Here is a 13,344-nt window from a genome sequence, read left to right on the forward strand (position 1 = left end):
TCACTGTTTCCGCTGTTTCCCCATCTATTTGCCATGAAGTGATAGGACTGGGTGCCATGATGTTTGTGTTTTTGAATGTTGAGCTTTAAGCCGACTTTTTCATTCTCCCCTTTCACTTTCATCAAGAGGCTCTTCAGTTCCTCTTCGCTTTCTGCCATAAGGGTAGTGTCATCTGCATATCTGAGGTTATTGATATTTCTCCTGACAATCTTGATTCCAGCTTGTGCTTTATACAGCCCGATATTTCTCATGATGTACTCTGCATATAAGTTAAATAAACAGGGTGACAATACACAGCCTGACAATATACAGGTTCTTTAGGTTCTTGTTATTAATCCTTCGTTTTACAGATGAGGAAACTGAGACTCAAAGAAGTTAAATAACTTTCCTAGTGTCACACAGCCAGTAAATGGCAAGGTTAGAATTTGAATCCAAGCAGTCTGATGACACCAGAGTTGCAAATCTTAATCATTACACTATGTGTAACATTATTAATGCTAATTGGTTAACAATCATTTTTGCCCTGTGCTCATAATTCCTGTTTCTTATTCCCGACTGTCCCCTGTGTGGATTTTATTTATTGGTGGGAATACTAGGAGGATAGAAAGGAGAAGACAGCATACGAAGTAAATCAGTAAATCTGAGAGAGCGGAACATTAATGTTCTGTATATTCTCAAAAAGAAAATATTTTCTCCACTTGTTGTTTTATATATTTCTGTGAGAAGTTGCATGTTTTACATATGTCCGTTAGATCAGGCTTGCCAATTATGGGTTTTAAAGCATGTATCCTTGCTACATTTTGTCTGCTTGCCCTATCAGTAATTGAGAAATATGTTGAAATCTGCCACTGTGATAATATCTTTGTTAATTTCTCCTTGTAATTCTAAAATTTTTTTGCATAATTTGAGGCTGTTACATTAAAATTTAGAATTGTTATGTATTCTTAGAGAACTGAAACGATTCTTGTTATTTAATCACCTTATTTGTTTTGAATAATGCTTTTTTTAAAAAAATTCTGAAGTCTATTTTTCTACTCTAGCTTTCTTTTGATCAGTATTTCTTTAATGTGCTTTTCTCTGTCCTTATGTTTTGGGTATAATTCTAGTACATAACATATGGTTGGATTTTTTCATTCAGTCTGGACATCTTTTTTTTTTTTTTAGTCTGTCTTTGAAGTGGTATGTTAAAATTAAATTTATTATGATTAATATTGACTCATTTCTACCTTCTTACTTTGTGCCTTATGTTAATCATGGTTTTCCCCAATTTTTCTTCTCTCTTAATTCTTTTTTGAATCAATTGAATTTTTGCTTATTTTTCTTTTTGTTCTGTTCATCCTTCTCTGTTGGCTCTGTGAAGTCTTTCAGTCGTGTCTGACTCTTTGCAACCCCATGGACAATAGCCAACTAGGCTCGTCCGTCCATGGGATTTTCCAGGCAAGAATACTGGAGTGTGTTGCCATTTCCTTCTCCAGGGGATCTTCCTGACCCAGGTATCGAACCCAGGTCTCCCACATTGTAGGCACACACTTTACCGTCTGAGGCACCAGGGAAGTCACTGTGTTACATATTAATACATTTTAGTATTTTAAAAATTATGCTATGCACACTCAGTAAAGTAAAAAGTTAATTGATATTTAGCTAATTCCTGTACAGTTCAGAACCATGGAACTATTTAACTCTGATCACTCTCTTTTTACTTATATGCAGATATCTGATATGTAATGTTGTAGTTTTTAAAAAGTCATATGTTAGTCAGTATTATTCTGTTATACTAAAAATGTTTATTTACATTTATTCACAGGTTAGTTTTTTCCTTCCAGTGTCTTCTTAGAACTGATATTTTTATACTAAGATAATTTCCCTTCTACCTGAAGTATATCCTGGGAAGTTTTTTAGTGAAAATCTGTTAGTGGTAGAGTTTAGCTTTTATCTATCTAAAAATACTTGATATCACCCTGTTCTTAAAAGTTAATTTTGCTGGGCACACAGTTTCAACTAAATGATTACATTCAAAGAAGTGATTCCAAAATCCTCTGGCTTGTATTGAATCTGAGACACTAGCAGCGCAATGTGTTGTGTTTTCTGTATTTGTGGATTCATACCTTTCATTAGTTTAGGAAATTTCCAACCATTATCTCTTCAAATATTGCCTCTCTTCCATTTGTCTATTATTCCATGGATGCTAAATATAATACATTGATACTTTCTCGTTCCATCCCTTGTGTTTCTTGGGTGTTAGTCATTCAGTTGTGTCTGACTCTTTGTGACCTCATGGACTGTAGCCCCCAGGCTCCTCTGTCAATGGGATTTTCCAGGCAAGAATACTGGAGTGAGTTGCCATTCCCTTCTTCAGAGGATCTTCCTGAGTCAGGGGCTGGACCCAGGTCTCCTGCATTTCAGGCAGATTCTTTAACGTGTAAGTCACCAGGGAAGCCCTGGTGTTTCTTAACCTCTCTTTCATAGTTTTTCTCTTTCCTGTCCTCTGTTTCATTTTGAGTGATTTCTTAAGATCTATCTTCTAGGTTATTAATTAGTTGTATTTGATTTTCTATATTAAACCTACCTACTTAGTTTAACAATTATTTTTTGTTTCTGGAAATTTTTATCAAGTCTGTCTGGCCATTTTTGATGGGCTCTTTCTGTTTTTTTCATTTAAGAAAAGTATCTTTAATGTCTGTAAATATTTATAATAGCTATAGTTTAAGTTGGTAATTAAATTGCCAACATCTGCTGGATCATTGAAAAAGCAAGAGTTCCAGAAAAACATCTATTTCTGCTTTATTGACTATGCCAAAGCCTTTGACTGTGTGGATCTCAATAAACTGTGGAAAGTTCTGAAAGAGATGGGAATACCAGACCACCTGACCTGCCTCTTGAGAAACCTGTATGCAGCTCAGGAAGCAATAGTTAGAACCGGACATGGAACAATAGACTGGTTCCAAATAGGAAAAGGAGTATGTCAAGGCTGTATATTGTCACCCTGCTTATTTAACTTCTATGCAGAGTACATCATGAGAAACGCTGGGCTGGAGGAAGCACAAGCTGGAATCAAGATTGCTGGGAGAAATATCATAACCTCAGATATGCAGATGGCACCACCCTTATGGCAGAAAGTGAAGAAGAACTAAAGAGCCTCTTGATAAAAGTGAAAGAGGAGAGTGAAAAAGTTGGCTTAAAGCTTAACATTCAGAAAACTAAGATCATGGCATCTGGTCCCATCACTTCATGGGAAATAGATGGGGAAACAGTGGAAACAGTGGCTGACTTTATTTTTTTGGGCTCCAAAACCACTGCAGATGGTGATTTCAGCCATGAAATTAAAAGCCGCTTACTCCTTGGAAGGAAAGTTATGACCAATCTAAACAGCATATTAAAAAGCAGACACATTACTTTGTTAACAAAGGTCTGTCTAGTCAAGGCTGTGGTTTTTCCAGTAGTCATGTATGGATGTGAGAGTTGAACTGTAAAGGCTGAGCACTGAAGAGTTGATGCTTTTGAACTGTGGTGTTGGAGAAGACTCTTGAGAGTCCCTTGGATTGCAAGGAGATCCAACCAGTCCATCCTAAAGAAGATCAGTCCTGGGTGTTCATTGGAAGGACTGATGTTGAAGCTGAAACTCCAATACTTTGGCCACTTGACGTGTAGAACTCACTCCTTGGAAAAGACCCTGATGCTGGGAAAGATTGAAGGCAGAAGGAGAAGGGGACAACAGAGGATAAGACGGTTGGATGGCATCACTGACTCAATGGACATGGGTTTGGGTGGACTCTGGGAGTTGGTGATGGACAGGGAGGCCTGGCGTGCTGCGGTTCACGGGGTCGCAAAGAGTTGGACATGAATGAGCGACTGAACTGAAATGAAAGTAAATATTAATTATAGTTTAAGTTGGTAATTAAAGTGTATGTTTGTTGTTGTTTTTGCTGATGGAATAGCAGCTTGCTGCAGTAGAAACTTTGGAAATATTCGAACTCATATTTCTTGAGTATAATCTACAGTATAATTGCTGAGTTGGACAGAAAATAGTAAACAACTATTGGAAAGTGTGAGTGAGTGACCAAAACCAGGCAGAAACCTGGGGCAGGGGAGGTGTCTATTCTTGGAATAAGAGAGTGTCATTAGATGAGTTTCCCATTTTATAGCCTTTTTACTGGTAGCACCTTTAAGGTGGTACCAAACATGCGGCAAAAACTCAGATAGCCAGGACAGTATGGTAGTACTAGTATTAACAAAGTTCTCGACCTGAGCTTTGCCCAGTCTGTCACTTTTACCAGTGCCAAAGATTTTCTAGCTCTCTGCAGATAGTGACTGAGAACTGGAATTAGTTAGCCATCATTCCTGGAGAAGGAAATGGCAACCCATTCCAGTATTCTTGCCTGGAGAATCCCATGGACGGAGGAGCTTGGTGGGCTAAAGTCCACAGGTCGCAAAGAGTCGGACACGACTGAGCGACTTCACTTTCAGTTTCTAGCCATCATTAAACAGTTGATCTCTGCTGATATCGATGACCATTTATATCCTGAGAAAGACACTTTGTAAATGCTTTGACTTTCATGAGAACAGTAATGGGCAAACTGGAATAAAATGCTGCTTACACTGGCTTGCAATAGTATTGGGTTCAAAGAGGTTGAGCAGACAGCCTAGAGAGGATCAAGGAAAGAAAATTATTAGATGTAGAAGGAAAATCTGAGAAGAAAATGATTGCTTTCTTTGGCTAGATTAAGACTTTAAGCTTTCAGAATATACAGGCAAATCCTTTCTGAAGTCATGGTTAGGTAATACATGTTTCTCTTTGAGAGGTAATGTGTAATTCTTTTAGTTTTTTTACCACCAGTTCTACCAGCATCCATACTGTGAATATAAATGTTTCACTAAATGATGGCTTCTTGCAGTGATTTCTAAAAATGTTAATGAGTGAGCAACAGCATTGCCTTTGTAGTCCTCAGGATATGCATTTTGTTTAAAGGTCTTTAGGTCATTTGACATAGATGATAGTGCTGATCAAAAAATTTAAACGTAAGGATTCACTCAGTATTTTTGGGGATTTCTATGTAGTATTGTTTGATAATTTAGTGTTTATGCTATAATTTATATGTGGTTTAGATTAATTTTATCTTTCATGGAAGAACAACTGGAAACATTTGAAATATGTAAGAGTAAGCACAATTTCAACTTTGGAAGGAACCAATTTTAGAAATATTAGCAGCAACAAACCTGTGCATGGTTGAAAAACTTACATGTGGAATTAAATATACTTTTAATGTTTAAACTTAAAGTATTTGTGTTAGTAAAAATATATTATTGAAATAGGAAACCTAATAAGAGAAAATAATGTTCAACTTTATTGATTTAACTTTTAAAAATCTCACATTTCCAATGGCAAAAGGGAATTTAATTCTACTTGTCAACATAGGCAAAATATGAGTCCAGGCCATGAGTGAATTTTCTATGCTGCATCTGTTTTACATTTACAAGTTAGAACACTCTTTGGCAGAAAGTTTAACAATGAAATTACTTCCCTTTTTGTGTGATTAGAATTGTTTATGGTGTTATGCAGAGGTGTATCCACAGGACTTCTCAGATCTAAGGTATGGAACTGGACATTTGTAGAACCTAGTATTTCATGTTAAGTTACTCTGAATCATGAGACACATTAGTTGGCTTACAAACAAGAATATACAGGCCTTATTGTTGCTGAGTTGCTAGGTCATGTCCGATTCTTTGTGACGCCACAGACGGCAGCATGCCAGGCTTCCCTGTCCTTCTCCGTCTCCCAGAGTTTGTTCAAACTCATGTCCATTGAGTTGGTGATGCCATCCAACCATCTCCTCCTTTGTTACCCCCTTCTCCTCCTGTGTCAATCTTTCCCAGCTTTAGGATCTTTTCCAGTGAATCAAATTGGCTCTACAGGCCTAGAGTTTGGCTTTTTACTTAGGCAACTTGAGTATTGGTCAGTAAAAAAATGTCCCCGATACTAAATGGCAAGACTTTAAGATGCTGAAACACTGCCTTCTAAGACTGTGGTGAATGAATGGAACAAAGATCACACACTAGTACTTTGCTTGGTATGATAAAATAATAAATAAACTTCAAGCAATTTATTCTGAACAGTTAAACTTTCAAACTACAATGTATACAATATTTTAAGCAATACAATATTGTAATTAGCCTCCAATTAAAATAAATTTATATTAAAAAAAATAAAGTCAGAATTTGCTACTGAAAGGTGATACCAAAGCCAAATTTGATTACAAAATACAATCAGAGAAATGAGAAACCACAGAAATAGAAGGAATTTGTGAGATCACAGCTGCCCCATTTAGAAAATGAGGCAGAGAGAGGTTAAGTGGCTAGCATAAACACAGCTGTAAAGTGGCAGACCGGGGATTTGAGCTCAACATATGTTTCTTCTCCTCTACTACTACTTCTAAGTGACAGTAAGGGAGGGTGATGTGCCAGGGTTGACCGACGGCAGGTGGTGGGGCTGTGTGGGGTAGAGGGGCAGTTTTGCTAAAAGTCAGAAAATTGCAGCTAGAGGAGAAATTCATATGGCCATCAGGGTAAAACTCGTAACTCCCAGTTAAGCATCACCGACTTGATGGACGTGAGTTTTGAGTGAACTCCGGGAGATGGTGATGGACAGGGAGGCCTGGTGTGCTGCAATTCATGGGGTCGCAGAGAGTCGGACATGACTGAGCGACTGAACTGAACTGAACTGAAGGGTAAAATGGTTTGTGACAGAGTCCTGAGAGTTCTGGAAAGGTAATTCCATCATTCTTATGAACCTGGTCACAATATTAGCTCTCTTTCTTACTAATAGTTTTTAATGACACCTACTGTGGATTCCCCTTCTTCTCTCTCCCCTCAAATTCATTTTCTTTAAATGTGCCTCAAAACCATTGTATTAGAAATAAACTATATCACCTAATTGCACAAGGATTGCATATGTGTGGTAGGCAAATATCAGGAAGATAACACACTTTAAAAATTATGATATTTCAAAGGTAGAAATATCAGTTATGGCTTCATGAGGAAAAACATATGACTAACATATTATATTTTACCTATTTTGTGGCAGTTTCTTTACAATTGGTGGAATAATAAGGGACGGAAGACCAACAGAGTAATTTGCTTTTTTTTGGAAGTCTACTTAAAAATTGGAAAGCCATGTATTTTTATATAATAATTTATTTACACTCCATGTGTATTCCTAAAATATATGCTATTTAATTTTGCCTACCTGTGCCTTCTGTATAAATGGAATTATATAACATTTGAGACTTACTTGTTTTTAGCTCAATTTCATGTATTTGAGTGTTGTTGCATGTAATTGCAGTTTATTCACCTTTTAAATTAGTTCTCTTTTGCTTGAAATTACACACTTGTAATGGTATATTTATTCACATTACTATTACTGATGGACATTTGAGTTTTTCCAGTGTTTGCTATCATGAAGTGTTGCCTCAAAAACTCTTGTATTAACACATGTCTTCAGATGCACAAAATTTGCAAGATTTCTCTAGGGGGCATATCTGTCCAGTTAAAATTTGATTCATGTATATTTTTGATTCATATTTATGTATAAAATCATTCAAAGTAGCTAATGAAATCTCCTTATAGATACCTTGGAAGGTCTAATTGTTGAATGATTTTTTTCTTGTTAATTACAGTAAACAAATAATTTACAGTTATGACCTTATGAAGAGAAGATAGGTATGAAGGATAACAGGTTTTATGTTAGCTGAGTTTCAGTGACAGATTGAGAATTTTTGGCTGTGGCTATAATTGCCCATTTGGCCTACTTGCTGATTCAAACAGGGGGAGATTAATACATCCCTTTAAAAACTGTACTGACAGATTGAAGTTGAAAGGTTCTATATGAGATACTTTTATTTAGAGCAGGCTGTCTAGGTCCTTATCAGGATTTGACATTTTTGATAACTTTCTGAGATATGTCACTCTGTCTTCCATCTACTATTAGTTAACCATTTGTTAGTGCCAGTTATTTTTATTGATTTTGTGATCTATTAATACCAAAAATAACATTATTGATTTATTCAGTTGTTCACTAAGAGTCAGATAGGACTGAGCGTCTTCCTTTTCACTTTTCACTTTCATGCATTGGAGAAGGAAATGGCAACCCACTCCAGTGTTCTTGCCTGGAAAATCCCAGGGACAGGGGAGCCTGGTGGGCTGCCGTCTATGGGATCACACAGAGTCGGACACGACTGAAGCGACTTAGCAGCAGCAGCAACAGCAGCAGTTGTTCAAAAAGTGACTCAGTCATTCACTCAGTTAATACTTAACATCTTGCATGTTTGAGGCCTAACATTTAGATTTGGGCATAATATGCTCTCACATGTTATGGTGAGAGCTTCCCAGGTGACACTAGTGGTAAAGAACCCACCTGCCAATGAAGGAGACATAAGAGATGTGGGTTCGATCCTTGGGTCGGGAAGATCCTCTGGAAGAGGGCATGGCAACCGCACCAGTATTCTTGCCTGGAAAATCCCATGGACAGAGGAGCCTGGCAGACTACAGTCCATAGGGTTGCAAAGAGTTGGACATGACTGAAGTGACTTAGCATGCATGCATGCATGCAGAACAGAAATGTGCTGACTCTCCTACAACTTACAATTTGTAGTGCTAGTAAAATACGCACGTAAAAGACAACTGGATGGAGTGTGAGAAGTTCTCTTATAGAGGACAGCCTCAGGTACTGTGGGAGTATAGGTGCTACTAATCCATTCAAGAAAGATTGGAAAGTGTTTAAAAAATACAGATTCTTAGACTGTATCCTCAGAAATTTTTGTTTGGTAATAGGAACCAAAGAAAGGTATTATTATTATTACCTCATGTATATATGATTCAGCCAATGAGCCAGATTTGGGAAACACTGTTTATGAGTGAGAAAAATGGGAAGTAATCATGAGAAGGTATTTAAATGACTTCAAGAGGGTATAGATGGCTTTCAGATGATTTTCTGCTCATTGGCCAAAGGTTGATCTTTATATTTGTACCTATTCAATTGTAAATCCTTGTTTGTAAGTTATAAAAGTTAACTGCTCCAGTGGTGGATGGGAAAGCCTGGTTTATCAGTAGTACACGTGAAAACACCTGAAATTGTTCAGCTATAATGAGTGTCAGGAGTGGGCTTGACTTCCATGGAAGCTGATGTAATCTTAGGTAGCATAACTGTAAGCTTAGTGCCAGAAAGAAGGAGGTGAGAGACCTGTGACCCCTGCACTCGTTGGAGATGCACCTGGTTTCATGTGAATAGTCTCTGGGATCACATTTATGGGTGTGTTAACCCTTGGACTGCAAGGAGATCCAACCAGTCCATTCAGAAGGAGATCAGCCCTGGGATTTCTTTGGAAGGACTGAGGCTAAAGCTGAAACTCCAGTACTTTGGCCACCTCATGCGAAGAGTTGACTCATTGGAAAAGACTCTGATGCTGGGAGGGATTGGGGGCAGGAGGAGAAGGAGACGACCGAGGATGAGATGGCTGGATGACATCACGGACTCGATGAACATGAGTCTGAGTGAACTCCGGGAGTTGGTGATGGACAGGGAGGCCTGGCGTGCTGCGATTCATGGGGCCGCAAAGAGTCGGACGCTACTGAGCGACTGGACTGAACTGAACTGAACACTTGGATGCGTGAAAGGATGTTGAGCTCCTTGGTAAATATCTATATGAGGGAGAACTAGAGAGAAATAGACTTGTTCATCCTAGAAAAAGAAAACTTAGTCCAAAAGAAAGAACTGAGACCAAAAAGGGAAAGTTATTTGGGAAAGCCAGTCTCATTGTTTTTCATTTATTCATTTAACAAATATTTACTTAGTGGCCACTATAACTCATTCTAATGGGTGCCAAGGATATAATGGTAAACTAGATGGATTCAGTTTCTGACTTCATGAAGTTATAATTTATTGAAAGTTCAGACTAATAAGCAAGTAGTTAGAAAATGTAAGTTCTGTGATGGAAAAAGACTATAAAACAGAGTGGGAAGATGGTAAGTGGTGAATACTCTGGCCCTGAGGGTATTCAAGAAGAGGCTCTTGGAGATATTATAGAAGTTGTTCAGTAAAGTCATCTTTAACATTTAACATCTGTGATCATATATGTTTTTATAACATTCACACTGTTGTAAAATTCACACTTGTTTCACACTATTATAAAATTCACACTTGCTTCTTTATCCACCCATTTCATCATAACCTTCCCTTTCTTCCATTCTCTCTAAACTCAGTTCCAGCTCATTCAGTCTGTATGATGAGATGACTGTCTTTGTAATTTTCACAGACTTTGGTTTGTAAGGAATAGGACAAATTCTTCGAACTGAAGTCACTCTTAATTACTAATGTTTTTATCTGGGCTATTGAGGATAGGCATAAATATTTATGTAAATACACTGTGACCTGACTGATGGCTTTAGTTTTTTCCCATTCCTCTTGATGGCAAGCTGTCATGCAGGTGGAGACTCCTTGGGTGATTCTAGGGGAGCCTGTATTTCTGTGGGAATGGCAGACACAAAGACTAAGTAAAATATCAATGCCACTTTTAATACATATTTTTTGTGCTCTAGATGAGTTGTTATTGTTCAGTTGCTAAGTCACGTCTGAGTCTTTGAGAACCCATGGGCCGCAGCATGCCAGGCTTCCCCTGTCCTCCACCATCTCCTGGACTTGTTCATGTTCATGTTCATATCCATTGAGTCAGTGATGTCATCCAACTATCTCCTCTCCAATGCCACCATCCTCTGCTGTCCCCTTCTCCCTTTGCCTTCAGTCTTTCTCAGCATCAGGGTCTTTTCCAGTGAGTTGGATGTTCTCATCAGGTGGCCAGAGTAGAGCTTCAGCTTCAGGCTTCCCAGTGAATATTCAGGGTTGACTTCCTTTAGGATTGACTGGTCCAAGGGATTCTCAAGAGTCTTCTCCAAATTTGAAAGCATCAATTCTTTGGCCCTCAGTCTTCTTTATGGTCTAACTCTCACATCTGTACATAACTACTGGAAACACCATAAGCTTTGACTATACAGACCTTTGACAGCAAAGTGATGTCTCTGTTTTTTAATGTGCTGTCTTGATTGTCGTAGCGTTCCTTCCAAGGAGCAAGCATCTTTTAATTTCATGACTGCAGTCACCGTCTGCAGTGATTTTGGAGCCCAAGAAAATAAAATGTGTCCACTTTTTCCCTTCTGTTTGCCATGAAGTCTCTGAATTAGACTATGTGCTTTTTTTTTTTTTTGATTATTGAGCTTTGAATTCTTAACTTTTTTTTTATAATTGGAGGGTAATTGTTATGTTGTTATGATGTTATGTTGATTTCTACTGTATATCAGCATGAATCAGTATACAGATAACCCCTCTCTCTTCAGCTTCCCTCCCACGCCTCCCCCCATCACACATCCACCCCCCTTCCCGCCCCCGTTGTCACAGAGCACTGAGCTGAGCTGCCTGTGCTAGATAGCTGCTTCCCACTGGCTCTCTGTTTACACATGGCGGTGTGTACATGTCAGTGTTCCCCTCCCAATTCATCCTACCCTCCCCTTCCCCCACAACTTAACTAGTTAGAAAACCTGGAGTTTCCCTCACAGCATTTTTTTAGATTTAAATATAATATTGTGACATCCTTAGGACTCTGAGCCTTGCACATTCAGTGTTACAGCCTGAAGCTGGATTTTGTGGAGGTTTGGGTTTGCTTTCTCTCGACCCATTGTGACTTCCTGTTTCTAAGAAAACAATTTTGAAGACTCTTAAAAGGAATTTCTTGAGTGCTTGGCAGCTCTTGTAAAACCACATTTTAGCAAACCAGTATGAATGAAGTATACTAAAAAAAAAATCAAACAAAAAACTATATGCTTGATCAAATTATTATTTTGTTTGGTGGAAATTGGATCTTATAGAGAAATCCAGTGATTTAGGAAGTGTCTGCTTTTGTAAACAGATAAACCAGGAACCAGAAGTTTCATCTTGATTTGGTTAATTATTCTAGGTCAAGGGGACTGTTGATCATGAATTGGGGTTACTTTATGCTGGGGTTAATGCATACTAGTGAATGGGGTTTACTTTTGTGTTGGGGTTAATGTGTGCTTTTTAACAAAGTTCCAACTGGGGCATCGTTCTTTAAATGAGCTCATAAATTTGGACTAACTCATGTGCATTCTCACAATATCCTGGAGAAAACCCTAATGGCTCTCATTATTTAGTCAATGGAGAAAATGACTATCAGTGAGTCTTTTGGTAGTTAAATATTACCCTGACACAGAGATTCATGTCTCCTGGCTCTCAGACCAGAGATTCAGCTTTTCTGGGAATTGTCCTCAAAATTGGCTTTTCATGGATATTTTAATAGGGGCAAGTTTTTGTAACTAGAAAGGTACTCTATTCATTTGAGTAAATTTATTGAGTACTCATCACTAAGTGTCAGGCATCCTTCTCGAGGAAGATAGGAATAGGGCAGGTGAAGTCCCAAATGTTATTATCTTAAAAGCTTAATATTTAAGGGCCTACTCTATGCTAGAAACTGTGCTAGGTACGTTACAGCAATGAAGTTAGTCAGTCCTCCTGACAATACCATGAGGTGGGTACTCTTATCTGTGTTTGCAGGTGTATCGAAGGAGGTCCAAACCCCCACCTGGCTGGGCCATAGTTGAACACAGGATGAGCACTTTTCATCCTATTGTGTCATCACTCTGTGAGCCTGATCTCATAAGCTTACACATTCCTTATAAAAATAAGAGAACACGCTCGCATTCATGCTGGAACATGAAAACTTGGGCAGTCTAATCCCTGTTAATGTTTTGATGTCTGTGTTCCAGTCCTCATATGTGTCTCTGTAGAGGGGTGTGTGTGTGTGTGTGTTTAAATACATACAATATCTTATTGATTTGTTCCCACTTATTTTCACCACATATTATAAATGTTTTCCACACTACTGCCTTTAAAAAATAGAATTGTAAATGGCTCTACAGTGTTTCATGGTTTGTCAATATCATGATTTCTCTAACGTTTCCTGCTGCTGCTGCTTGGTGCTTAGCCATGTCTGACTCTTTGCAACCCCATGGACTGTAACCCACCAGGTTCCTCTGTCCATCGAATTTTCCAGACAAGAATACTGGAGTGGGTTGCTGTTTCCTGCTCCAGGGGATCTTCTCTACCTGGCAATCGAACCCTCGTCTCTTAGGTCTCCTGCACTGGCAGACGGATTCTTTACCACTACTGCCACCTGGGAAGCCCACCACTTAACAGTTTTTCAGTTTTGAGTTTTCTAAACCCTGCTTTGATTCACGCCTGTATAACCAGATCTTTTTCCAAATCTATGACTATTCAAACATTTCTGA

The 13,344-nt window shown here is 38.4% G+C and overlaps 1 protein-coding gene across 1 annotated transcript in view; it reads left to right on the forward strand.

Moving 5' to 3' along the window:
- Positions 1-13,344, forward strand: part of ITPR2 (inositol 1,4,5-trisphosphate receptor type 2) — a 599,561-nt gene that overhangs the window by 44,823 nt on the left and 541,394 nt on the right. The window lies entirely within an intron of this gene.

The sequence above is a fragment of the Ovis canadensis genome, chromosome 3 (genome assembly GCF_042477335.2).
Source record: "Ovis canadensis isolate MfBH-ARS-UI-01 breed Bighorn chromosome 3, ARS-UI_OviCan_v2, whole genome shotgun sequence".
In the NCBI taxonomy this organism is placed as follows: domain Eukaryota; kingdom Metazoa; phylum Chordata; class Mammalia; order Artiodactyla; family Bovidae; genus Ovis; species Ovis canadensis.